The 27,745-nt window shown below is 43.0% G+C and overlaps 2 long non-coding RNA genes and 1 pseudogene across 5 annotated transcripts; 1 reads left to right on the plus strand and 2 right to left on the minus strand.

The window, feature by feature from the left end:
- Positions 1-1,226: 1,226 nt before the first annotated feature.
- On the minus strand, positions 1,227-5,712 carry LOC103408452 (uncharacterized). 4 transcript variants are annotated; one of them, XR_003772706.2, is made up of 9 exons: positions 5,469-5,587; positions 4,996-5,104; positions 4,827-4,899; positions 4,645-4,738; positions 4,465-4,539; positions 3,965-4,031; positions 3,700-3,851; positions 2,059-2,466; positions 1,227-1,970 (listed from the first exon to the last, which is right to left on the minus strand). It is a non-coding gene; the product is annotated as an uncharacterized lncRNA (long non-coding RNA). The 4 variants fall into 4 exon arrangements; XR_011580143.1 differs by lacking the exon at positions 4,996-5,104 and having other exon boundaries at positions 5,469-5,593; XR_524955.4 differs by lacking the exons at positions 1,227-1,970; positions 2,059-2,466 and having other exon boundaries at positions 3,587-3,851; positions 5,469-5,712.
- Positions 5,713-7,204: 1,492 nt separating this feature from the next.
- Positions 7,205-10,133, minus strand: LOC103408477 (probable LRR receptor-like serine/threonine-protein kinase At3g47570; annotated as a pseudogene).
- A 1,107-nt stretch (positions 10,134-11,240) lies between these two features.
- On the plus strand, positions 11,241-26,465 carry LOC139195323 (uncharacterized). Its single transcript, XR_011580138.1, has 2 exons — positions 11,241-11,372; positions 25,510-26,465. It is a non-coding gene; the product is annotated as an uncharacterized lncRNA (long non-coding RNA).
- The last annotated feature ends 1,280 nt before the right edge of the window (positions 26,466-27,745 follow it).

Below are 27,745 nucleotides of genomic sequence, written 5' to 3' on the forward strand. Positions count from 1 at the left end.
AAGGCATGATTCATCCTTTCATAACAATCAAGGGCTTCAAGCTCAAAGGAATGACAAATTTGGCAAGGATTTTTACCACCATAATAGTTGTTATTGCGAGAAAATCCACCAGATTAAGAGCGATTACCAGAGTTATTGCGAAAAGAGCCAGAGCCATTGCTAGGATTATGAAAATTACCACGAAAGTTGTTGAATGACTTAGAAGAGTTACCATGATAGTTACGCTGAAATGATCATTTTCCACGATGATTCTGAAATCTGGGAGGAGTATTAAACTGCACTGCATAAGCTTGTGGAAAAGAAAGTGGTATAGGAAGGAGAGGACCCTGAGATTGAGCAACAAAGGCCTGAAAAGGTTTTTGAGCGGAAGAGACAATGCCTTTCTTTTTGCGATTCATGAATAATTCCTTGTTAATCAATAGACCATGAAGTTCATCTAGAGTAGTTGAGGAAATGTGTAACATAATAGAATCAATGAAAGATTCATATTCATCAGATAAGCCATTGAGAGTGACATCAACTAGGTCATGATCAGAAACTGGTGAACCAACCGCCATTAAAGCATCAGAAATACCTTTGATGCGCTGCAGATATTCAGAGATCGAGAGATCACCTTTAGCAATAGAATGTAAACGAGATCGAAGTTGATGAATATGAGCCGCAGATACTCCCCCGAATCGATTCTCAAGAGTAAGCCAGAGATCTCGTGATGAAGTCACACCAACAGTAAAGGGAATAATTTCTTCAGAGAGAGTAGAATTAAGCCAAATCAATATGTTTTGATCCTTCTCATACCAGGCTTCATAGGCAGGATTAAGAGTGCTGGTAGAACGACCAATCACATCAAAAAGATAAGGCGGTGGACAAGGCTCAAAGCCATCAACGATGCCAGTGAGTTTATAGTGCCGGAAGATAGGAGCAAAGAGAGTTTTCCAAACTAGGTAATTGTCACGTTTCAGCTTCGTAGGCACCATACAGCTGATATTCTGGATCGTGATCGAAGAAATTGACGAATTTGAGAAATTAGGGTTCATCGCAGAGAAATTGGGGGCGACGAACTCAGTCGGTGCAGGATTCGGAGGAACAATATCAGGAGAAGAAGTGGACGACGCCATGGTTGCAGAATCAAGAGAGAGCTTGAAGATTGAGAGAGAGATCGTGAATCGCTCAGAAAGGAGGTGAGAGGATCGAGAGGCGGTGAAGCAGAGAGGCGAGTGATACCAAGATAGAAAGAATACTTTCTGTATATTTCATTTCTTAATCAGGAAGTAATACATGAGAGTTTATATACACTTTGCCAAATAAGCTTAGTTACTAATGACCCCAAATTAATCACTAACAGTGTGATTAACAACAAAACACATGTGACTAATTGACAGCTGTTACATAACAGAAAATATCTAAGAGTGAGGTGTCCCTTTACATGTTGTACTCTTTTTCCCACAAGAGTCTCTTCGTATCATCATACTAATTTTTCAACACCCATATATCATATCGGTTATCATTTGTTATTGAAGAAACATCAACGGTGGCCGAAGGTCCGCTCAAATTGATCAAGTGAAGAATACTATCTTCGCAGTTTGGCAAGTTGGGAGGATGAGGAGTTCGTTTCGGAAGTCAAAATAAAGGATGAAGTTTTTGTATATATGCATGTCATGTTCAGAAGAGAAACCAAGCAGCCATGCACGTTTCCATATGCAGATACACAACTCTTACTGTGACAAGGAGGAATTGAGGGTATCTCTCTCCTTGTCAACCCCAACACATAAATTTGCGTCACAAGGCGGTCCAGTTCTGGTTCAGATTCAGATTTTGATTTCAATCTTCATCGAGATACACATACAATCTTGTGGGTGATAATATATAATGGGATCGAATCCCATACCATACCACTCATGCTTGAGCTCTTCATCATCTACTTTACATGGCAGCGGAGCTGGAACAGTTAGAGTCCCCTGTAAGCGGATTGACTAAACAAAACAAACCGCAACAAGAAAAACATTAGCTCGCTTCAAGGTCGAATGGAAGTCAAGATTTCAGAAGCAAATTCGTCGTCACCTTGGCTTGCTGACGAAAAGCCAGAAAGAAAGACCATTGCCTTCTAGTTATTAGCCTTGATTGGCAAGGTAATCAACCTATAAAGACCGTTAGAATGGGTAAGAACCACAACTTGAGGCTCTTCAACGATGGTAGTAGCAGCATTTTGCGCATGCATGGCAGCATAAAACGGGCGCTGGACTAGGTCGCACAAGGTCTTAGACACACATGACGCACGGAATAGTGATTTTGTGGGCATTCTCGAAAGGGTTTCGAGGAGGCATCCTTCGGGGAGGTCCATCAACTGCTTTTGGTTCTTGTTTTGGAAATGCATGGCGGCTAAAGACGGGATCTTAGAGACACTTGGCACACAGAACAGCGATTTCATGGGCACCCTCGCAAGGACTTCTGCGCGGATCCTAACAAACACTGTTTTAATCTGTTAGATAAGTTGAATATCAGAGTGCGCGATGAACAAAACTAACAAAATAAGAATATTATTAAACAAACTAAGAATGCCGAAACAGCTACAAAACCCTAAGAGGCTACATTGTGACTAGTTTTTTTCTCAAACTAAATTACAAGCAATATTTATAGAGAACTAAACCTACGAAACCCTAACTTGGATGGGCTAAGCCCAAATCCTAAACTAACAAGCAAAACTCAAATACTAAAATAAACCTAAATACTAATATTTTCCAACACCCCCCCGTCAAATTCATGACGGTACACGACATGAGTTTGCCAACAAGCAGATGTGGATGCAAACCTCCAAATTCCGATGCCGATGCCGGCCAACACCCCCCATCAAACTCATGGCGGTACACAATATGGGTTTGCCAAAGTAGATGTGGATGCAAAACTCCAAATTCCAGTGCCGATGCCAATATCGATGCCGATGCCAGATTTTCATTCCAAGTTTAAGTTATCATGCCCAATGCAAGAATACATGGGCCACAAAACAACCATATTTTTTTCCTTCCTTTTTTTTCCCATTTTTTTCTTCCTTCTTCCTCTCAGTGGTTCTTTTTTTCTTTTCTTTTTTCTCCTTCGTCCCCTTTTTTTATTTGCTTGGGGGATCTTCTCCTCTGCAAGCAAAACTTTTTTTTTTTCTTTCATTTTTCTTTTCCTTGCAAACAATCAATACCAACTAACAAATCTAAAACGAACGACGTCAAAGGCAAACAAATTGATACCAATGAGAACGGATTGAACCCGCTCTGATACCAAGTTGAATATCAGAGTGCCCGATGAACAAAACTAACAAAATAAGAATATTATTAAACAAACTGAGAATGCCGAAACGGCTACAAAACCCTAAGAGACTATATTGTGACTAATTTTTTTCTCAAACTAAATTACAAGCAATATTTATAGAGAACTAAACCTACGAAACCCTAACTCGGATGGGCTAAGCCCAAATCCTAAACTAATAAGCAAAACCCAAATACTAAAATAAACCTAAATACTAATATTTTCCAACAAAACACACCCATACTATCGGAAACAGCAGTTAGTATAGAGGCTGCAATCGGAAACAGCACTTAAGTTTACCATTTTAACCATAAATCGCTCATAAAAATTGTCTTTTATCTGATAAATTACAAGGCTTGCAACAACAGTAACGTCATAGTAATACATTTTGCAGTTTTCGAAAAATACCGTTTGAACGAGTTCAGAATAATGTTACACAACTCTGCACAAGCGAGGTCTCGAACAGAATTGCCTTCCGTTAACTTTCACCACTGCCGCTACTCCAGCAGTCACACGAGCCAAAAGGACAGAAGACATATATTGCTGGGCATTTCGACCAGCTGCAAGTAGGATTTAAAATTTATCATGTCTTAGTGGATCGAGTAGAACTCACAATTGAGAACAAAATTCCATGGATTACAAGACTTCAGGCAAAACAAAATAACAGTAATACCTTGCTGAAGTGTGACAGATGTCAGTGTCAACCCTCCAATTAGCAAAGCTGATGCCACCGGTAGAAACTGCAATGTTTGTTCTCACGTTTAAAACTTGACTATAGCTTCAGTGGTATCATTTTAAAAGTGGCACAAGTTACTTTCATTCTCAGCCACCTAACAATGATTACATGCCAAGCTGGCCAACGAAACATCAAGTTTGCCAGAACTGAATTTTATTTTTCCTTTCGTTACTAAAAATATATCCATTTAATAGCGCTCGTATTTGCTAGAGTAGGCATGATTTCTTACTAAATTTACTTTCAAGAGATGCAACTGAACCGTCAGAGTACTCCCCAAACCATCTTAAACTAAAATATTGAGGTTCCTTGAAGATGAACCAAAAAAGATTTTCTTGTCCTACCAACTGTAACAGGATCTGAATAACTTATAACAGCAGGATAAAAGCAGACATGGAATTCAGGCACTTCAATTTCTCAGAAAGATTCATTATACTTACAGAAAAAGATTCAGCCCGGAATGTTGAAGTGTCCCTTCTGACTGTATAGCAGCCAATGATAAGATCCATAGCATCCTGAACAAATTTGAGACTTAATTTAAGCAACTATAAACAACTAGACGTCACTCGCCTTCATGCAGATGAGTAATACTCAATATTTGAGAAAGAGGAGCAGATTACCTGCCGAATGCCATCCTGAAAGTTATTCAAATAGTATCTTGAAAGAGCACTAATCCCATCTTTGATTATTCCTCAAAATGTCTGCTTCCCATATCTGCGGTAAAATGGGTCCAAAATATGATTTGAAAAAAGGATAAGTACATGTTGGCCATGAATCAAGTCATATTTTAGGTTGAATTTACCTAACCAGGTCCCCTTTCAGGGCATAATTGCCAGCATACTCGAGGCTTATCTCATCACCTTGCTCAGCCCACACTGAAGCAACAGAGTTCAGAGTAAGGATAAAATTTCATTACAGACATCATCTGATCATTTATGAAAATGGGATACATGACATGAAGAATTTCATACATGCTCTAAATGTTTGATAATCTTCAGCAAACATGTAAATGCTTTCAGAAGAATCCAGCACTCCAGTTCTCTGTAACTGTGCATCTAGAGACTTTTGAGCTAGGTAACTCTACAAAATAAAGAAGTAAAAGTGGTTTACTTTTTTAACACCAATTCATTTCTAGTACAAAAACACAAAAACACAATGAAAAGCAGTTCATTGCCCCATTAGTACAAAAACACAAAAAACCCACAAAAATCCAATTTTTTCCAATTTTCATTTCTAGTTACTCTTTCAACTTCTGGGCGCTTGCGATATTGCCTAATTCGCATCACAGAAAACAAATTGTGGGATTTTAAAAGGCTGTGTAAATAGATGAAACGATTCATGAATTGAACAGAAAAGGAACCCTAAAACTGGTAATCGAATGCGCAGTTTCTACATACGCGAAAGCTAGAGAGGAAGAACGAGTAGCTAAAGGACCAAAGCTTACCGAAGATAGCTGGAGAGGACTCGGATGAAGGGCTGCTACTGTATGAGAGATGAGAGCACAAATGGGGGATTGGCTGACAGAGAGAATCGGATATGGTTAATGTTTTGTTTTCTTGTAAGTTCAATTAAAAATTCACAACAATTTCAAATTTTTTTCTTATTTATTATTGGGTAGATGATTTTCACCTGACTTCTCACTCTTTTTAATTTTGATAGTCAGATTAATAAATCAAACGAAAACAATTGATAATCGTGTGAAGAGATTAAAAAGTGTTTATTTTTATGGGGTATCATATTCACATATTTCATTTTATTTCTCATAAATCTTTTTAATTTTTAGCTATTGGATCGGATGAATTGAAGAAGATCAACGAACAGAAATTATCAAGGAATATGTGAGAAATAAAATAGGATGTGTGGATAGCACATCTTATTTTTATAACTTCACTTTCATGAAAATGGCTTTATATAATTTAAAAAAAAAAAACACTTAATGAATTACTATAAGTGATAATGACAAAAATAAGAGGAGAGTGGTGATAGTATCATCAATGAGTTTAGTTTGGGTGCGGTAGCCTTATTGTAAATAAGTTATAGTTTAGGGTCATCAACAACTATTTCTTCTTACAATTTTTAATTGTCTTTATGATTAAAAAAAGTTCATTAGATATTTCTGGATAAAAATAAGTTCGTGAGGCATTTTTCATTAATCTTATAATTTTTTATTTTTATGGTGGGAGGGTAAATTGCCACGTTTTGATAAGACTCAAAAACTAAAATGAAAGTGGTAAAAATAGAAAGAAGATCAAAAGCTAAGCATAGTTAGTAAAATGCATAGTATGTGAAAAATACGGACGTGTATAACTTTACTAAAATAATACTTCACAAATTTGGGCTATATTTTTTTATAAATTTTTAATATTTATTTAATCAATAATATACTAAAAATATAGGTAAAATGCGTGAATTTTATATGTATTATTGAAAAACGTGTAAAAATAACGTGTTTTAAACGTGAAAAATAGGTATCGTATGTTGGAGCTTTAAAAAGCGTACAATTTAACGAATCATTAATACGTGTACGGAAAATAAAACTTGTTAAAATATGTACATACATATATAATAAGGATATTATACGCAAATTTATTAACTATGAAGTTAAGTGACAATTCTACATATTTTGAGAATTGTTATTGACACTTCAGAAAAAATCATTATGTTCTTTTCTAATAAAACATATTGTAAGAAATGTTAGCAATTTTCATATTAAATTTAATGTTTTGTTTTATACAAGCAATTTTATGGAGTTGGAAATTGAACCTAGAACTTCAACTACAACAAAAAAATGCTCCTAACTTGAGCGTCTCTTTCGTTCCAGACCTTTTGCTCTAAACCTTAATGTTAAGGTCTCACCATCATGCAACTTTCTGCTTCTCTCCTTTACAAGTGAAAATCTGTTTTATGTTTTCACTTATGAATATGGCAAAATAACACTTTTAGAGCAGCGATAACAATAAATACCGAGATTAAAGAAAAATGTAACTAGCAATGTTCTTACTATCCACACTCCTTGCACCATTTGCAAATTCTATCAAACCTAATAGCAGTTTGTGACTACTTTTTGCAGTGTTAGCCATTGATCAACAAAGAACATAAGAAATAAATTTTATCCAAAAAAAACCACTAATCAATAAAATTCTAAAAAGTACCATACAAATCAAAATTTGAAAGCTCTAAGTCATGTAAGTAAAACACACCGCAAACATCAACAAGACAAAATTAAACGCGATAGCAAGAGAAAGAAAACAAAAACAGAAAGAAAATTTTGGTGAGTAGAGAGTGGAAAATATTATTGATGAATGATCATGTCCTTTCTCCTTTGAGCAGCATGCTTTGTCCTTCTCAAGTCTTCTTAAACTTTGAGGTACGAGTCTTTGATTGTGCTCATTTTTCTAACAACTGAGTCCATTAGCATCCGCTCCTTTGGTGACATTGCACAACAAGAGAGTCCTATCTGCATTACTGAAACCAAACATTCCTTTATTTTTTTTTCTTTCACTGAGCCACGATTGTTACGTCTGGATGGAGTTCGTTCTCGCACTATGTCATTGTTGACATTACCATTTGCTTCGAGGTCGATGATAATTGAATGGTCAACGACGTCCATAACATGGTCAGGCAAAGACATGGCTACAAATTGGTAAATGCTTAGACCATCTTTGAACATGTCATCGGTAGGTCTTTTTCCTATGAACATTTCCAACAATAGTATCCCATAGCTGTAAACATCTCCAACAATGGAAACTTGGCCTCCTGTGCCATATTCTACCAAGACATACATACAATATGTTGTATGCAATTGACTATTAGAACAATATCTTCTTTAGATTTATATGTTACTTATTTTCAAGAAAAAAAGAGGCAGTAATGTATTTTTCATAAATAGAGATTAATCAGTTGGTTTTTTTTTGTAATAATTTACTAAGAACATAAAAAGGAAGTTAGAATGACAGAAACTCATACCTGGAAGAATGTAGCCTATAGAACCCTTTAGCTGAGATGACATTGTTTGACTGAAGGTGGGATCATTTAATGTTTCGAAGAGGAACCTTGCTAAACCAAAATCCCCAACATGGGCTACCATATCTTCATCAAGAAGTACATTGCTCAGCTTTAGATCACAATGAACAATGGCCGTTTCACAATGGTGGTGGAGATAATCTAAGGCAGAAGCAACATCAATGGCGATGTTCAATCTTTGCATAAAACTCATTCTTTTGCTTGGAGATTCCTCCTCACATCTTGGATACAACATTGAGTCTAGACTTCCATTTGCCATGAACTCGAAAACTAGACTTTTGAAGTCCTTGCCCTGATTATCAAAGCTCGAACATGCAGTTATGATATTGAGAAGATTACGATGCCTTATACTCCTTAAAGCTTTGCATTCATCTATGAAACTCTTGGAAGCTCCTTGTTGTTGAAGGTTTAGTACCTTAACAGCAACTATTGTTCCATCACTAGGAATTACCCCTTTATAAACAGAACCAAAACGTCCCGAACCAATAAGATTATCCGTAGAGAACCCGTTAGTTGATTGAACGAGTTGTGAGTAGGAGACACCTGATTTCCAATCCTTATAAGAACGTGAAGTTGCAAGTCTATCTCTTGACTTTTTCAGCATTGAACAAGCACCACAGCAACATGATAGAGCAATTATGATTCCAAATACACAGGTTATGGGGATGACTACTTTTGGGGAATGTAGTCCTCGAGATGAATGGTGTTTTTTTGGGGGGCATGAAGGTAGATATAATTATGGGATTCCACCACAGAGCCTATGATTTCCAAGAATAGAAACACCACTAGCATTTGCAAAAATACCATCTTTAGGCAACTCGCCCTCAAAATCATTATACGAAAGATTGAGATACTTGAGAGCACCAAGCTTGCCTATGAATTCAGGAATCGGCCCAGACAAGTTGTTGCTTGAAATATCAAGTTTTTCCAAGCCTTTCAAATTCTTAAGAGATTGAGGAATTGTTCCTTCAAACTTATTACCTTGCAAACACAAGCGTTCCAAACTAGTACAACTGCCGAGGGTGCTCGGGATTTCACCTAATAAATTGTTTCTTAATACATTTAGCTCCGTAAGATGCACTAAATCACCCACCTCAAAGGGCATCGGACCAGTCAAATAATTGTCAGACAGGTCTAGAGAACTTGAAAGGGTTGAAAGCTCCATAAGCATTTTAGGTATGGTGCCCGTAAGGTTGTTACTGGAAAGGTTAAGGTCTAATAGGTATTGGCAGTTTCCAAGACTTGGAGGTATACTGCCCAGAAAATTGGTTAAAATCCAAATACAGTTCCTCTAACTTCTCTAGCTTCCCAATTTCATGCGGGACACTGCCACTCAACTGGTTATCTTCTAATACTAAAGCAGTCAAGTTTATAAGGTTTCCAATTCCCTTAGGAAGGTTTCCATCCCATGTATAAAATTTTCCCCCAGACTAAGAACATTAAGTTGGGTCGAAAGGTTGGCTATGGATCCAGGAATTTCTCCTCCAAAATTATTATCGAAAAGACTCAAATACTGCAAACTAGTGTAGTTAGCCAAGAAACTAAGAAAATTCAAGTCACCAACTTTTCTATTTCCTAACTGATTGCGATAAAAGTTTAGCCAAACTAAGCTATGCAAGTTTCCTAGACTCTCACCAGGGACTGTCCCAGAGAAACCATTTTGAGAAAGTTCAAGCATCTGAAGTCTTGAAGCATTTGACAATGATATGGGAATATTTCCTGTGAATTTGTTCACATCGCAGTAAAGGTCTACGAGATTAGGAAGCATAGTGCCGAGATTTGTTGGTAGCTCTCCATTCAACTGGTTGACAGCAACACTAAAAGTGGATATGGAAGAAATATTATAGATTGGGGATGGGATCATACCAGATAGATCATTCTTCTCAACTACGAACACCTCCAAGCCTGCTATATGCCCAAGCTCATTGGGTATGCTTCCTTGAAAATTGTTCTTGCCAAGTATTAGACTACTCAACAAGGAAAAGTTTCCTATCCAAGGTGGGATAGTTCCAGTGAGATTGTTACCATCAAGCCGTAGATATTTTAAATTCAACAATGAACTGAGTTGGTTTGGAATGGACTCCATCATCCGATTGGCTTGCAGATTAAGCAATTTTAGTTGTATGCATTGCGACAAATTAGTTGGAATTTTCCCACCAAAGGAATTATGAGAGAGGTTGAGATATTGTAGGCTTTGTAGACGACCCATTTCTGGAGGAATTTCCCCATGAAAGTTGTTGTCTCTCAAATTGATTCCAGTAAGATAAGTAAGATTTCCAACTAAAGGTGAAATGGAGCCTACCAACTTTTTTGATTTCAGGTTCAACATCAAGACTCTTTTGGTGGAATGGTGGCATGAAACTCCAACCCAATTGCAGAAATGGATGGAATGATTCCACGAGCTCATGACATTGAAAGGATCAACTGTTATTCTTTTCTTGAAGTCTAGCAGTGCCAAGCGATCAGATTCATTTCCAAGGAGAGTAAGGCTGCGAAGTGTTGTAGATTCGAGGCATGTGCTCATGCATAAAAGAATGAACCCATGCAGGAATTTGAACAAAACCAGCTTACGGTTGTTACGTGAATGCTCCATCATTGTTCTAAGACAGAGAGCAAAACAGGTTAATTAACGAAATTGAATTTGCACAAATGCATAAAAGAGAAGAAATGCGACCACATAGAAGAAAAACTTTATTCAATATTTTTACCAAAAATGAGATGGCAACTGTAACGACAAAAAATAATAGAGCTCCGTCATGCCGCACATCTTACAAGGAATGGAGGAGATTTTTCAAATGGGAGGAGAACCTTGTCAATTCTTAATTAATCTTTTGACCACACAAGGGTCTGATCGATGCAATCGCTTACGAGTAATATTTAGAAAGAAAAGTTTAAAGGATATTTTGATTATTAACCAGAGAGTTTTGACAAAGTCTCACTTCCATTGGTTTCTACTTTTGCCAAGGCATGAACTGCTGCTTAATTTGTAGTGCTCGGTAAAAAAAAAAAAAAAGAGAATCTTGAAAGAGAAATTTTCTCCCAGTTTTCTACGGATATTACCCTCCCAGTTTTGCTCTAATTCCTATTATGTCCTGATATACCCATCATATATGTACTGTATTTATTTTATATTTTCTGTTTCTTCGTTCTCCCTTCTCACTCTTCTCATCGACTCAGCTGGCGACGACGACCAACCGACCAAAAAAAAGCCCTCGATTGGTGTTTTCGGTTCCTCTCTAAAAGCCCCCCCTCTCTCTCTCGAAAATTCCTCTCCGCTGCTCTCTCCTTGATGGTTCAATTCGGGTTTGCTTAAATCCTATGACGCGTAAGTACCTCCGATCTGTGATTCTTAGTGTTCTGGAAAGTTTGTCGGCTCAGAATAATTTGAAATTTTGGGAGTTAATGTTTTGATGAACAACTCTCAATTTCTGGATTTTGTTTTTGCTGATTTTGGAAGTGGTTGTGAGAACCGGTTCTTTTGAACCAATTTAATCTGTTTTAGGGATTGCATGTGGAGGGTTTTTGAATTTGTAGAGTCGACCTGAAAATATGGTGGGATTTTAGGGGATTGAGGGTGTTTACAGACTGTTTGTGCTGAGTTTGAATTTGAATTTTACAGACTGTTTGTTTTCTAAAATTTGGTTTTGGATGAGCAAATGAGGATAAACAAAGGGGAAGTCCCAGACTTGCAGTAGACCTTAAAAGTGTAAGTCATCTTTTCTTCTGTTTTGCTGATTTTGTCTCTGGGGTTCTTACAAAGATGTATATAAGTATGTTGGAATGCATGTTTATGTTGGTTAATTTTCTGACTATGGTTTCTTACAGGCTGGTGCTCATACTGTATTATAATATTGTTGACCCTAGAAACTACAAAGCCTACGTGGCGCACAGGCCGAGTAATCTAAAGGCTAACTACGTCCTTCGGTGATTGCGGGGCGTGCCAACTCGTCGGCCGAGGAGTAAATTTTGTTGATGTTGCGTTGGGTGCGCGGCTGACTTCTGCGTCTTGCGATTGCAGCCGAGAAAGGAACACGTCTCGGCCTTTTAGGCTCTCGAACCTGAAGACAAGGTTACTATTCTTACGAAGGTCAATATCAAATTCGGCTTTCAATGTGCCGAATGTAATAATTGTAACACCTCACTTCGCCGAGAAGGCTAATAAGATGACCTCGACCAATAAGGATTTAGAAACCCTTCTCGACCGAGACTTGGATAGGTAATCAACCGCTCTCGCCGCAGTGTTGTTGATGCCAACGAAAGATACTGCGAGAACGACTAATTCTACGGTGACAGAGCTATCTATGCCGACTTAAGGTATCACCGGTTGCTTCCACAGTGCTGTTGATGCCAACGGAAGATGTGTCAGCGAAAAAGAAAAAGGAAAAATATCTCAAGTTGTTGAGAGTTTGCGCAGGGCAATTTTGTATTGATTTGCAGGGGGCTCTCTCTGACGCACAGCTTCCCTTATTTATAGCGCTGTATCTTGAATCCGAGTTAAAATCCTACTCGGACTAGGTCTTCCTTTCCGGATCAACACCACCTCGACCAGTCCTATCTTCACTAGGATTGTGAACCTAGTCCTTAACTGAGCCGGATTCGCTTTCTGGGTTACTGATCCCGCCGAGACTCCTCATTGTACTAGGACTCGACTTGCGTTATGATCTATCCGACCTAGGCTTGGAAGCCCACGGGTTGAACGATCCATGGCCCTCTCGCCGCACGGCCTCCCGGGCCGAGGATGATCCTACCTTTGGCCTAAACTATTATTTTGGGCCCAAACATTGCCCCCTCGCTTCTGAGGTCCTCAGCCTGAATTCTTCGGTCGAGTTTCGGCCTTGAAGAAGCGAATCTACCACTCAGAACCCTAGTGCCCGAGTTCCAAGGCGCGTTTATTAAACATGATTGCACAATCTTGATCCTGCTAACCAAACTCGCCACGTGGCGTCCTCCAACACGGCCAAACCCCAATAATGACGTCTAAGGCGTGCGACTGCCTGAACCGTCCTGCCATCATGATCTTATGGCTGAACTTAACCACTACCTCAATCCGCGAGCCACTACCTCAATCCGTGAGTCACTTGTCATCGTGCAGGCGTCGAAACGTCTTCCGCCATTAATTTCGCCGTCACACGCAATCGTGCGCCCCCAAAACCTGAGACCTTCGGTCTTCTCAACCGCATTTCCCGAACATTCATCATGATCAGCAATTCCTTCGGTCGATTTTGCCCTTTGTTTTGAATTTCAAACGATTGCTCTTCCTGCCAAAATCCTATAAATACGGAAATCCCTCATTCATACTTTACGCTTCCAAAATCACTCCGAAATTTCTCGCCCTTATTCTTCAGCACATTTCTCTTTCCCAGGTCTTCGTCTTCAAATCCCCCAACCCAGAAAACTTCTTACGCCATGCTTCCTTCCTATAATGGCGTCCTTCATCTCTAAACTTTCCAGGGAATGTGAACAGCATCAGAAAATTCTTGATCAGAGCTCGATCAAAACCATACGATTTGAAAGTGACATGAGCACTCCCCACCAAATCTTGGGCCCTCTTTTCAAGGCGGCAGTTCCGTCAACCATTACTGGCCTCCTCCAGGAGCACTGCCTAACACCCTTGCTCCAAGGGTTCGAATGGTCGAGATGGGATGCGGCGAAACCTCAAGGTTCCTGGCCCTCGACGACCACAACCTGGGCAGCCTGGGTTGTTCGAATGGAAAGGCTCTTCGGCGAGCAATGGAAGGCCATCGGCCTCTACGACGCCATCCTCCTCTCGTCAATGGATGTCGTTCCCGACAAGGAGCTTCTCCTAGCCGCCTTGTGCTTCTGGTGCTCAGCCACCAACACCATGGTTCTTCCTCTTGGTCCCATCGGCCCCACCATTCTTGATGTCACCGCCATTTTGGGCACTTCAACAACCGGGATCCCTATCGACGCGGCCTTCTCTGGGTACCCGTCGAATATTGACCTGAAGATGCTTTTTGACCGACGGGTTTTCGAGACGTTGAACCGTGAAGGTCAAATCCCGTCGAAGGAAGACATTCAGAAGTTCCACAAGAACTTCTTCAATTATAACACCCTCTATCTCCATTTCGTCGGCCAAGGAGAGGAGGACCTGCTAGAAGGAGAACATGAAACTTTCCTCTTCTATTGGTACAACAAGTACATTTGTTGTACCAAGTCGAACAAATGCTTGGTCGAGAACATGCCGGTAGCCGAGGCCCTGGCTAGTGGTCACGTCCTGTCACTGAGCTCCAACATTCTCGCCTATCTCTTCCGCTGCCTGGCCGAGGCAACCCTTCACAAGATCGACCCACACCAGAATGGTCCCCTCTGGGTCTTCTAACTCTGGGTACAAGTTTACTTCGCCTCCCTTCGGCCGGCCATAGCCGACTTCTCACCAACGGGGGCGCTTGGACCTCAGCTAGCCTCCCGACCGACACCTTCTCACCAAGCCGAAGAGGTATTTAGGTACCTCTTCGCTCTTAATGACCTCTCCAACGACGAATTCCTGATATGTCGTCGTCGAGACTATCCCTCCTCCATCAGACTACCCACATCCATGTGGGGCGCGGGGGAAGATGCTGACCTTCGTCAGTCCTGGGGGTCGTTTTTGCTCACTCGCGACCTTCCTCTCGGCTGCGATGGGAAACGAGCGGGTTAGGAAGTGTACCATCCTAACTTTCTTGCTCGACAGCTCGGCTATCTCCAAGGCTGCCCGGTCCCCCTTCTCTCCTCCCGGACAGTCCTAAGCCGTGGACGTGAACCCCATTCCTCGGAAAATGAGTGCAAAACCGCCGCGAGGGAGTTCCAAGAGCATTGCCAGAAATTCCGCATTCGACCGGCCACCCTAGAAACCCTTTGCACTGACACCTTCGGTGATTGGTGGGAAGATTACACCTAGGAGTTCTTTGGTGCTCCGGTCGAAGATGTGCTGAACAAACTCTTCGGTGACCGACCTAAGAAGGCCTCGGCCCCCCAAACTCAAGGTAACTGTTCATTTCCCTTCTTTTTCTTCAACTTTGCATATTGATTTGCCTTACTGATTTGTTTTTTTCTTCTCAGGTAGTCAACCACTGAGAAAAGTGGAGGCAGTTGCCGCGGCTACGACCAAGAAAAAATCGGTCGTGGCTGAGAAGGATAAAACTGCTGGTCGGGCCGTGCTGACCAAACGGCCTCGCCAAGAGGCCGAGCCGGGTGTCGAACCTCCACCGCCTGCCAAGCGGGTAAAAAAGCTGGCAAAGAAGGGCGCACGGGAGATCCACGTCATCTCCAGTCAAACTTCAGGGGCGACGACTCCCAGGGTTTCCCCTTCTCCTGCCGTCGGCCAACCCTTGGTCGAGAAACAGCTAGCTCCGGCCGCAGGGACAGTTCAAACGCGGCCTGTTTCTGGGGCCGGTACACCAGTTGTGCCTCCTTCTGTCGAGGAGGCACCTGTTCCAAAAAGGGCGGTTCCTGCGACCGAGGGAACTTCCCCTAAAAATCCAAAGCCCCCGGTCTTCATTCTGGAAGAGGGTGAGGGGAGCGACGAGGTCCCGCTGGCAAATCGTCCTCATACTCGCTGACAACCTCCTCCAGTGTCCGAGATGGCGGTTCAAGCCGGCTCCTCCACGGCTGATCGTGGCAAGCGTCCGGTTGAGGAACCAACAGCGGCGGCCGAACCCCTTGCTCCTTCTCAGGACCAGGATGTCCCTCCCTCATCCGGAGCGGCTGTCCCGATCAGCCCATCCATAGCCGACCGTGGCAAACGACCGGCCGAGGAACCCGAGGCAACGACGGAGTCGCCCGTTCATCCTCAAGACCAGGGCTTCTACATTCCTCCGCATGAGGTTACTTCGGCCTTCGTAAGTACCTTCTACCGTCTTTCCTTGATTGCTTTTCTACTTTAGAATTCTAAACGAAGAAAATACTAAATGTCAGGTGCCTGTACACTCTTTTCACCGAAAATTCTACGCGCCGAAGGGCATTATCTATATTTCTTGGCCGCCTCAGTGGCCATCAAACGTAGATAACCTCCATCGGCCGCGTGAACTGAGAAGCACCCTAAGACACTGGGCTCGGCCATTGAGTTTTTTAGGTTCGAGCAACGATCCTGGAGATATGGCCGAGGTCTCCTCTCGGCAGGTTAAAAAACGAAACCTTCTTGCTATTCTTGTCATGACTTCTTTTAAGCTTAACCTGATTTGTATGTGCAGGCTTCGTGGGAGGTCGAATTAAAAGCCCTCATCTCCAGCACAACTGCAGAGTCCGGTCCTTCGGCCGCTACTACTGAAGCTGCCGATCCAAGCGCTCTGACTCAGTTGCAAGAAGTCATGTCGCTTTCAACGTCGCAAGTACTCGAGCGCAACGGTCTTGATCTGCTTGGCGTATGTCTGAACGACCTTGGAGCCCACGGTCGCCTGAGCGGAGATGCCATCGTTCGGGCGTCGTCTGCCTTGGAGCGGGTTCGAGAGACATTTAGTGTCTTCCAGACCGCTCTAAAGGCTGAACACGACCTGCAAGCTGCCACGGCCGTTCAAGACACTCTCCGTCTGAAAATCGACGATCTAAGGGTAAAAGGAAACGCTTTAGCCGAGCTCGACCGTCAGATGGCCGAACTAGCAAAACGTCGGTCGGCCATTGCTTCCGAGCTTGCTAAAGACTTCGAATCAGGCGGAAAGGATTGCCTAACTGAGTACGTGGCGACCACAAAACGGGTCGAGCGGTTGAAGCTGGACAAGAGGAATCGGTAAGCTGAAGTTATCATGGCCGAGGTGCGGTGGTTGGAGTTGAAGGCCCTGCTCGGCACCCTCCTACCCTCTTAGCCTTAAAGGCACTTGGATGTAAAAACGATCAATTCAGTCGTCTTGTACATGCTTACCAATATTAATGAATTGATTTTCTATTCCCGCATTTCCCACGTGACCGGGTAGTATTTTTTTAAAAACTTCCCGTTGATCGACAATCTGTGAACCAAACCGATCTGGTCTTTAAGATGATACGCCCCTTTTCCGTATACTTTATGCACAACGAACGGTCCTTCCCAATTTGGCGACCACTTGCCGAATCTAGGGTCTTTTAGTCCTACGGGTAACACCGTTTGCCACACTAATTCACCCTCGCTGAATGTTTTCTGTCGTACCTTTTGATTATAGGCTCGCTCGGCAATCCGTTTTTGTGCCACCAGTAAGTTATAAGCGTCAAGTCGTGATTCTTCCAAATCTTCGAGTTCCTGTCTCATGGACTGATTATATTCGGCGCTAAATAAACTACTTTGTTCGATTAATCACAACGAATTTATGCTTAACTCGACTGGTAACATTGCATCGTGTCCGTAGGTTAATGCGTACGGGGTTGTCGCAATCGCCGATCGGGGCGATGTTCGATATGCCCATAATGCCTCGTTCAACTTCAAATGCCACATGTCAGGCCTTCCTTTTATCATTTTTTCGAGGATGCCGATCAACACTTTATCACTTGCCTCGGCCTGCCCATTCGCCTGTGGATAATACGGTGTAGACTGTTCGAGCCGAATTTTCAAATTTGCCGTATACTCTTTAAACCTCTCGGCTGTGAAGATTGTTCCGTTGTCAGTTATGATCGTTTCTGGTACGCCAAATCTGGTCACGATGTGTTCCTCCACGAAGTCGCAAACTTCTTTAGATGTTAGTTCGGCATATGATTTTGCTTCGACCCACTTAGTAAAGTAATCGGTTGCGACTATTATCCATGCGTGCTTAGCAGCTCCTGAAGATGGCGTGATTTTACCGATGACGTCCATGGCCCATCCTCTAAACGGCCATGGCTTTATGACCGAATGCAATGATTCGGCCGGGACCCTTTGTATAGGCCCGTGGATTTGGCACTGTACGCATCCTCGTGCAAACTCGATACAATCCTTTAGTATCCTTGGCCAAAAATAGCCGTGCCGTCGAAGTAGCCATCGCATTTTCCGTCCGGATTGATGAGCTCCGCATACCCCTTCATGGACTTCTGTAATCGCCCGAGCACTCTCTTGGGGGCCGAGGCATAGTAATAACAAACCATCTTCGCCTTTTCGGTATAACTCATTCTGATACATGACATAGTTCGTGGCGTGAACTCTTGTCTTGCGATCGTGTTTACCATTGGGATTATCGAGGTACTGCATAATGGGCTTTCTCCAATCATCTGGTACTGCCTCGACGGCACAAACGTCCACAGGGTCGTCTCGATCTAACAACGAAGGTAAGGACATGACTCTTGTACGTATCACGTTGTCGCGCTGGAGGACTTGTTGGTTAACCAAGGCCGGGTATAGCTGTCGCAACACGGGTATTTCTCGGCCTAGCTTACCCCCCAAGAGTTGTACGCTGGAGGCAATTTGAGCCAATTCGTCTGCGTCGGTATTATGACTCCGGGAAATATGTTTAAATGTAATACCGTCGAAGGACTCGGCCAAATAGCTGGCGATCATGTGGTAAGGCGCCAGGGTACAACTCATGCAACGAAAGGAACCATTGAGTTGGTTAATCACAAGTTCGGAGTCGCCGAGGACGAGGGCGCGGGTTGCCCGCAGGTCATGAAGAATTCCAAGGTCGACGATTAGGGCTTCGTATTCGGCCTGATTGTTGGTGCATTCGAAATCCAACTTAAGCGAAAATAACCAGCGATCGTGGTTCGGGGATTGAATGACAATTCCCACGCCCACCGAAGATGACGTACTGGAGCCGTCAAAGTACATCGTCCAGTGGTTGTCGCGCGTTTGAACCATGCCGATTTCAACGTCGTTACCCCCAAAACCATATGGGGAGGGATGTTGAGCAAGGAAATCAGCCAGTGCCTGGCCCTTGACAACTTTCTGGGCTATGTACTGCAAGCTAAATTCGGACAGTGCCATGGTCCATTTCCCAATGCGGCCCTTTACGATTGGTCGGGTGAGCATATAGCGGATGACGTCGGTCTGAGCAATGACTTGGGTAACTGATGGGAGCATATAATGTCGAAGCTTGGAAGCGGTGAAAAACACGGCCAGGCATAGCTTCTCGACGGCTGGATAATTGATCTCCGGTTGACTGAGATTGCGGCTGAGATAAAAAATAGCCTGCTCTCGTCCGGCGTCGTTATCTTGCGCAAGGAAGCACCCGATGGACTCTTCGGCCGCCGAGATATAGAGCTTAAGAGGCTTACCGCGCCGAGGAGGAACCAGGACAGGTGGGTTCGTGAGAGAGACTTTGATTTTCGTAAACACCGCCTGATGCTCGTCGTCCCACACAAATTTATCTGAGTCCTTGAGTTTCAAAAGCGTGGAGAACGCTTTCATTTTACCTGCTGAGTTGGCAATAAATCGGCGGAGGAAATTGATATGTCCAAGTAAGGACTGGAGTTGTTTCTTCGTCGTTGGGGGTGGGGCATTGATAATTGCGCGGGCCATATTCTCATCGACTTCAATCCCACGGTGATGCATGAGGAAGCCAAGAAAATTCCCGGCCGATACGCCGAAGGCACACTTGGCAGAATTCATCTTGAGGTTGTGCCGACGCATGCGGAGGAAAGCCTGTCAGAGATCGTCCAGATGTGTCTGTCAGCGTTTAGATTTGATGACAACATCGTCGATGTAAACTTCGACGATGGTTCCAATTAAATCTGGAAGATGGTATTCATCGCCCGCTGGTATGTGGCGCCGGCATTCTTGAGGCCGAATGGCATAACAACCCATTCGTAAGTACCGAGTGCCCCCGGGCAACGGAAAGCAGTTTTGTGCACATCGGCTTTGGCAATGAATATTTGGTTGTACCCGGCGTGTCCATCCATAAAAGATAAGATTGCATGATTTGCCGCAGCATCGATTAACAGGTCTGAGATCGGCATTGAATACTCATCTTTGGGAGTTGCCAAATTCAGATTTCTGAAATCGATACAGATGCGTAGTGCACCATTTTTCTTTAAAACAGGCACGATATTTGCCAACCATTCAACATATCGAGCTGTCCGAATGAACCCGGCTTTCAAAAGCCGAACCAATTCGTCATTGATGCCGAGTTGCACTTCGGTCGAGAATCGACGAGGTGGCTGACGGAAAGGTTTGCATCTGGGCTTAATACGTAATTCATGCTCGACCAGAGTACGCTCTAAGCCGGGCATTTCATGATAGCTCCAAGCAAAGCAATCTTTGAACTCCGTAAGCAAAGCACGAAACTCGTCCTTCATTTGTTGGGGAAGTAACGCACTAACAAACAAAGGCCGTGGGTCATCGGCCGTCCCAACATTAATCTCTTCCAAGGGGTCCTTAACTTGGGGCCGATGATCTTCGAGTTCGGTCGGGGCGGCTTGAATTTTATCAAGAGACAAGACAGGACCATTATCTCCTTCGGCAAGGAACTCGACGAGGTTAACGCCCAAATTTGGTTGTTTAGATATAGTATACCAATGGGCCAGCAGTCGTTCCATAGTAGATGAAACCGCGGCCCTACGTGTTTCCCGATCGGTGTCAAACATCAGCTGCGGGGAGGAAATTGGCTAATCCGAGTCTCGTCGAATCCTGCTGGACAGTCTCGGCGCCAACCTCGATAGCTTTCTGAATCGAAATCCGAGTCGGCCGTCCTTCTTCATTGAAGCCTTGCAATGTAATGTAGCCGACGTGGTCATCATAATACCGTGCTTGGATCATGTTAGCTTCGAAGGGCTGGCTATCGGCCAGGTGAACAGTGACCAAGTTGCCATCCCAAAATACAAGCACTTGATACAATGATGAAGGAATACAGCTGGTCTGATGAATCCAGTCCCGACCGAGCAGTGCATTATACTCGGTTTTGGAATCAACCACGAAAAAGGCGGTCATGTGAGTGCGACCAGCAATGTGTACAGTTAACGGAAGTACACCTTTGGTTTGGGATTTGTCGCCGACGAAACTACTCATTGTGATCCCTGACGGAATAAGTTCGTCATTCGAGCGACGTAAGGCCTTCATGGTGTTTAGAGGCATGATATTGACGGTAGCTCCACAGTCGACGAAAACTTTAGAAACTGGATACCCCTCGATATGGGCCGTCACATACAAAGGCTTTAAATGGCGAAGTTTGGCCGATGATGAACGAGGAAACAATTCGGCCAAAGCCGCCTTTAGACTGTCATCTTTTGTCGTTGACTCAACTTCAGCAACAGATACAAAATCAACATGGCCGGCTTATTCGACGACTACGTCACCATCGAGGAAGTTCGGTTGGGTCGTGTTTGATTGAAAATCAGCGGGTAACACATGGACCATACTGATTTCCATGTTATCCAGGACTGACGGGCCCATCAGGTTAGGACCCTCCTCACTAGCTTCATCTCTTGTCTGGTCGGCAACCGCGGACTCTGCTGTCAAGGTTGGACAACGAGCCTCTTCTGTTCCTTCTTCGATGGTTTGATCCTGTGGTGCTGCTTCAACAACTTGTTGGTTCTGCGTACCTACCTCATGTGAGGTTGAGATCGACAGTGTGCTCGGGGTCAGGACCTGCTCCTGGTAGTGTAGCCAGGCATCCCTAGTGTCAAGATAAGCATCCAGACGTGCAACAAGTGCTATTTTATCGGTCGTAAGGCCGAAGAGCGAAACAGCCGAGAATACTTCGAAGTGATATCGTAAATACTGAAGGTCCTCCATTGAGAAAGGAAGGTCGGCTGCATCAATATCAGTGTATGGGTCGACTTCAAATCCAAGGACACGAGCTTCTCGTATGTGCTGGAACCTTGCTTTCAATCCTGGGTCTGAGGTTTTCTGGATGATTCGCTCGGCATCAGGACAAGTCAGGACTAGATCAATGGTGTCCTGGCATGCCTTTGGCAAGCCATACAGATCATTGGCCGAATGTTTCTTATGGAATTCTCGCATGCACTCCAAAGCCTCCCCAAGGAACGGGGGGTGCAAATTCCGTCGGATCTTGATCAAAGGTCCTTGTACAGCCGGCGGGGCTAATTTGCTTTTGGCCTCTTGCCTGAAATGTTCAAGGCGCGCCTTCATCTCCCCTGGTCGAAGAAGAAGTTTGATTCGTTTATCGGCCTCTTCAAACGTGGTTTCGACATCTTGGTCCACCAGCCGTCTCCCTTGAGCCAACTCTGTCATAATGGCTGGAGGTGGTCGTTCACCATCAGTAGCAATGGTGTCCTTCGGCCGCCATTTAAGGACCGAAGTTTCTTGGGCTGCCCGTCGGCGGGCCATGCAATCTATCCTTTGATGCCGGCGTTTCTGGGATTTGGACAACGCGGTGTAGACGTCTTTCGAAGAATGATATGTATACCAACGTTGATCTCTAAGCTCGGGAGGTTTGAAGGTTTTTTGGCTCCGCGATGATTCTGAACTGCTAGAATTACGTTTATAGTAATCATCGTCATAGAATGAAGCATCAAAATCGAGGCGCCGCCTGACCGGGGGTGTCTCTTCCATCCGTACTTTAGGACCGAGCCTATCAAAAACCCCTTGATGTTGGCCTACTTCGGCAACCTTCTGCTGGGTTGCAGCCGTAGGTCGTTCCGTTATAAGCGAAGAGGGCTTCTCTTCTGGCTCACTACCGACCTTGGCTCTGCATTTGCTGCACAAAACCGCTGTCCCACTGTCTTCATCGGTGGTATAATCTACTATAGGTTTGACAATAGCGGGTCCCGTTAAAGCTGTAGGTGGTTTGTTTGAACGAAAATCGGCTATGAAACGTGGCCGAGAATTCTGATTCCGAAAGCATTGCGTCGCAACATCTTCGACCTTCCCTTTCCCTTTGTCTTTAGGGAGGCATGCATCAACCATATTTAATGTTGCCGTGGGGAACGGGTCGGTATCAACACTCATCTTCTTCTCTGGAAATTTCAGTTTGCCATTATCAATCCAGCTTTGGACGTTGTCTCGAAACACGACACAATTGTTTGTCGTATGTTTGCTTGAATTGTGATATTTACAATATACCTTTCCTTTAAGCTCTTCGGCCTTGGGGATGTTGTGACCAGGCCGAAGCTTGATGATTCTTGCTGATAACAGTTGGTCAAAAATTGCGTCAGCCTTTGTAATATCAAAAGTATAAACTTTTGACGGTTTCAACGTTCCCTCAGTGGCCGAACGGCTTTTGACTTCCCTAGAGTCAACTTGAGTCAATGCCTTACAGACGTATGGCTTATCTATCACTATCTCAGCTGCATCCACACTAACGCATTCATCCTCAGTTGATGCATAATTGACAGTAGGATTCTTGTAAATCGTCCCCCGAGTTGGAACCTTCGAAATCTTTTCCTCGACATGCTGGGCTAATTCGTACATATCCCGAAAGTTTGCCCCCAAGAATTTTTTTTTGTATTCGACGTCGAGGCCGTTCAAAGCAAGCCTGACAAATTCGACTTCAGGTAAAGGCACTCGGCACCAATTCCTGGCTGATTTGAACATGGTAAGATAATCCATTGGTGACTCATCAGATGCTTGAGCCATCCTTGCTAATGAGGAAACTGACATCTCCATCCCTGGCGATAAAACTGCTCGTGGAATTTCTCGACCAACCCCTCCCAGTTTTGGACGGAATTAGGAGGGAGATTGATATACCAGGCAAATGCTGAACCGGTCAATGAGAAGTTGAACAACCGTAACTTATGGAAATCACTATTAACATCCCCGCATTGCGCGGTGAAACGAGCCACGTGCTCCAACGAAGACAGAGACGATTCACCGGTAAAAAGGCTAAAATCTGGGATTTTGAAACCCTTCGGGTATCCGAACGTTTCCACGTAGGCCGGGTACGGATGGATAAACTTAGGAAACTTCGGCCCTTTCTTCATGGCCGAGTCGATCATCCGCTGAACTTCGGTCATGTCAACAGGTGTTGCTTCGACCCTCTGGTCGGTTCCGTCTAACCTGCTGTTCGACCCTCCTCCTTTTTCCAAGTCAACTTGTTTGAGCCGAGCAGGAATAGGCTCGGCCGGTACAATTGGTAACGGATTGTTTCCTGGTGGTAAGTGCTGTAGAAGATCGAAAGGCCTGCTGTCACTGACTTTACTAACCAGCATTTCGAGCAATCTGGTTTGTCGCTCATTGGAACTGAGTATCACGTCATGCAGCTTGTCAATGCCTCGACTAAACGTCTGCTCGACTGACCGAGACTGCTCGTCTAGTCGCTTTCGAAGAAACGACCTTGTTGGCGGATCAGATCCTTCACCACCATCCTTATCGCACTCTTCTACTATCCCTTCATTAAGAACGCAGGTGTTTCTGTTAGGGATTTCTAGACCGCGTAGTTGACCGCCGAGATTAACTTCTCTCTCTCGGCGAGTCGCGCTCGTGGACTCAGGTGTCACAGCGCTAAGGGGATTCTGCGCCTGTGGCACACTTTGTCCTATGCTCTGATTCGGCAAATCGGCTGTCGACTTTCCCATAGCTGTTTTCTTTTTTACCGATCGTGTTTCAATTGGCATGAACTTCGTAGTCTAGCACTGGGTCCCACTGGGTGTCCCAAAATGTTGACCCTAGAAACTACAAAGCCTACGTGGCGCGCAAGCCGAGTAATCTAAAGGCTAACTACGTCATTCGGTGATTGCGGGGCGTGCCAACTCGTCGGCCGAGCTCGGCCGAGGAGTAAATTTTGTTGATGTTGCGTTGGGTGCGCGGCTGACTTCTGCGTCTTGCGATTGCGGCCGAGAAAGGAACACGTCTCGGCCTCTTGGGCTCTCGAACCTGAAGACAAGGTTATTATTCTTACGAAGTTCAATATCAAATTCGGCTTTCAATGTGCCGAATGTAATAACTGTAACACCTCACTTCGCCAAGAAGACTAATGAGATGACCTCGACCAATAAAGATTTAGAAACCCTTCTCGACCGAGACTTGGATAGGTAATCAACCGCTCTCGCCGCAGTGCTGTTGATGCCAACGGAAGATACTGCGAGAACGACTAATTCTACAGTGACAGAGTTATCTATGCCGACTTAAGGTATCACCGGTTGCTTCCACAGTGCTGTTGATGCCAACGGAAGATGTGTCAGCGAAAAAGAAAAACGAAAAAGATCTCAAGTTGTTGAGAGTTTGCGCAGGGCAATTTTGTATTGATTTGCAGGGGGCTCTCTCTGACGCACAGCTTCCCCTATTTATAGCGCTGTATCTTGAATCCAAGTTAAAATCCTACTCGGACTAGGTCTTCCTTTCCGGATCAACACCACCTCGACCAGTCCTATCTTCACTAGGATTGTGAACCTAGTCCTTAACTGAGCCGGATTCGCTTTCTGGGTTACTGATCCCGCCGAGACTCCTCATTGTATTAGGACTCGACTTGCGTTATGATCTATCCGACCTAGGCTTGGAAGCCCACGGGTTGAACGATCCATGGCCCTCTCGCCGCACGGCCTCCCGGGCCGAGGATGATCCTACCTTCGGCCCAAACTATTATTTTGGGCCCAAACAAATATATAAATAATACAATGTATATAAGTAATTGATAGATTTTGTAAATAGTAACTTTTGAACACTGTGCTCTATTGGGTTGATGAGAAAGTGATTGAAACAGATTCTGTAAATCAATGTTGGTGGATGTGTTGTTCCGCAGCCTCAAGGAGAACAGAGCATGTGTTTGAAATAAGGTCTAACTGAAACTTTTCTATTAAATTTCACATTTTTTTAGTTTTAAGCCATTCAAATTGGTTTGTTAAGTAGGAATAAAAATACCGGTTAAACAAAGATTACTAATTACTAACCAAATTCACATTTGTCTACATTAATCTATTAAGTAGGTAACTTGTCAAATTTTTTGGGGGCGATCTTGTGTACAGAGTGATGTGTTGTAACCAATCGGTCACACTCGAACAAGGTTTGTTTCTCGAACCACATTCATTAGCAATATTATTAATGTGCTTCGGTAGGGGTTTTCAATATGATTTTTTAATTTCCCCTTTGCAAGCGTAAGAAAAATCCAAATTGTAATACAGGATCTTAGGGCTGTGTGTTTTGTGTTTAATAAGTCAGTGCATACGAGCCGTTGTGTCTGGTTTGGATGTGTGTCTAAGGTGGTACTTCAAGGCAAATGAGAACGCTGGACATTTTGGCTCTGGATATTTTGTGTTTCACAATGATTCTTTATTTGTTGTTGGGTTGCTAAAAGAGCACTCAACATGTCTTCCGAAGTACTTCCAAATCATACATACAAAACAAAAATATCAAACAAACAAAACAAAAACAAAACAAGCAGTAGTCACCTTTTTGTTTTTGTAACCCTTGGCCGCTACTGTAACGTTTCTGGGTGCCTACTCCGTCACTAATCGCTTTACTCACCGTGCAGTTACGAATAAGGGGATGGTGACATAACTGTTGTCTCTTTGTCACGATTATTTGCAGTTCTACAGAAAAAAAATAAAAAAAAAGATTGATAAATTTTGAAGGAGAATAAAAGGCTTTGAAGGCAAAGGCTAGAAATGGAGGTGTGTGTGGTTTTGTGAACTATCAACTGGAGAGGGAAAGCAAAAGAATACGTAGAGACAGAGTGAGAAGGGGTTTAAATATGAGGGCAGAGTAAGGAGAGGAAGAAAAAGCAAGAGTGGTAATCAATCATTAGTGTAGTGAAAAATGTCATTGGTGCGGTCAAATGCACTCACATTTTCTTTTAATTTCAGTGCCACAAAATAATAATGTCTATGCATCATTGTACTGGTTCGATCTCCACTGATTCCCTTCTTCCTCTAATATTTAACAATTTAACCTATTAACGTTATCGTTTGTCTAAAAAAAAAAGAATTATACAACAATATATTTACACACTAAAGGGGAGCGAATAAATTCGTCGCGAACTTAGCATTCTTAAAATTCGAATCTAAGACCTCTTGTAAGAAAAATATTACTGAACAGTATTAGTAAGTGACAAACATCTTTTCCTTTACCGCCGTGTCTTATGCATACGGAATAATGGAAGAGTTAGAACCAACCTATGTCCACAATACATGGGATCTAGAGTGATAATTAGTGGAGACGAAAGTGACATTGTTTGGTACTAAAATACCAAATGCTCTCTCTTTTTCACCGCTACTGTTTCTAGTCCTTTTAACAGAGAGATATATATATATATATATATTAAGGCAGAGTAAGGAGAGGAAGAAAAAGCAAGAGCGGTAATCAATGGTAATTAGTGGAGAGAAAAATGTCATTGCTGGGGTCAAATGCACTCATATTTTCTCTTAAATCCACTGGCAGATAGTAATAATACTTATACACCCTAATGCGGGTTTGATCTTCCTCTCCCTCTAATATTGAACAATTTAATTCACTAAAGCTATCGTTTCTCTCAATTTTTTTAATATACAACAATATATCTACACACTAAGAAGGGGAGAATAATTGGTTGCGAACTTGTTACTCGTGAGATTTGAATTTAAGACCTTATAAAAGAAATATCATTAAACAATATTACTAAGTGGCAAACATCTTTTTTCCTTTGCCTCCTGTCTTGTATTTAAGAAAAAAAAAATGGAAGAGTCAGACCAACATAATCCACAACTTATTAGGTCTAGAGTGATAATTAATGGAGATAAAAATGACATTGTTTGGTACTAATAAACCAGTTGCACCCACTTTGTCTCCGGTACTGCTTTTTGTCCTTTCAAATACAATTCTTTTCAATGTACTTTAAATTTTGTAATAAGTATATAATTCAATAAATTCTAGACACCAAACCAGTAATATATATATGTAATATGTAGAAAAATGGCAGAGTTAAAACCCAGTAACTATCCATTAAACTCGTGGCATTTGAGATA

The sequence above is a fragment of the Malus domestica genome, chromosome 04 (assembly GCF_042453785.1).
Source record: "Malus domestica chromosome 04, GDT2T_hap1".
In the NCBI taxonomy this organism is placed as follows: Eukaryota; Viridiplantae; Streptophyta; class Magnoliopsida; order Rosales; family Rosaceae; genus Malus; species Malus domestica.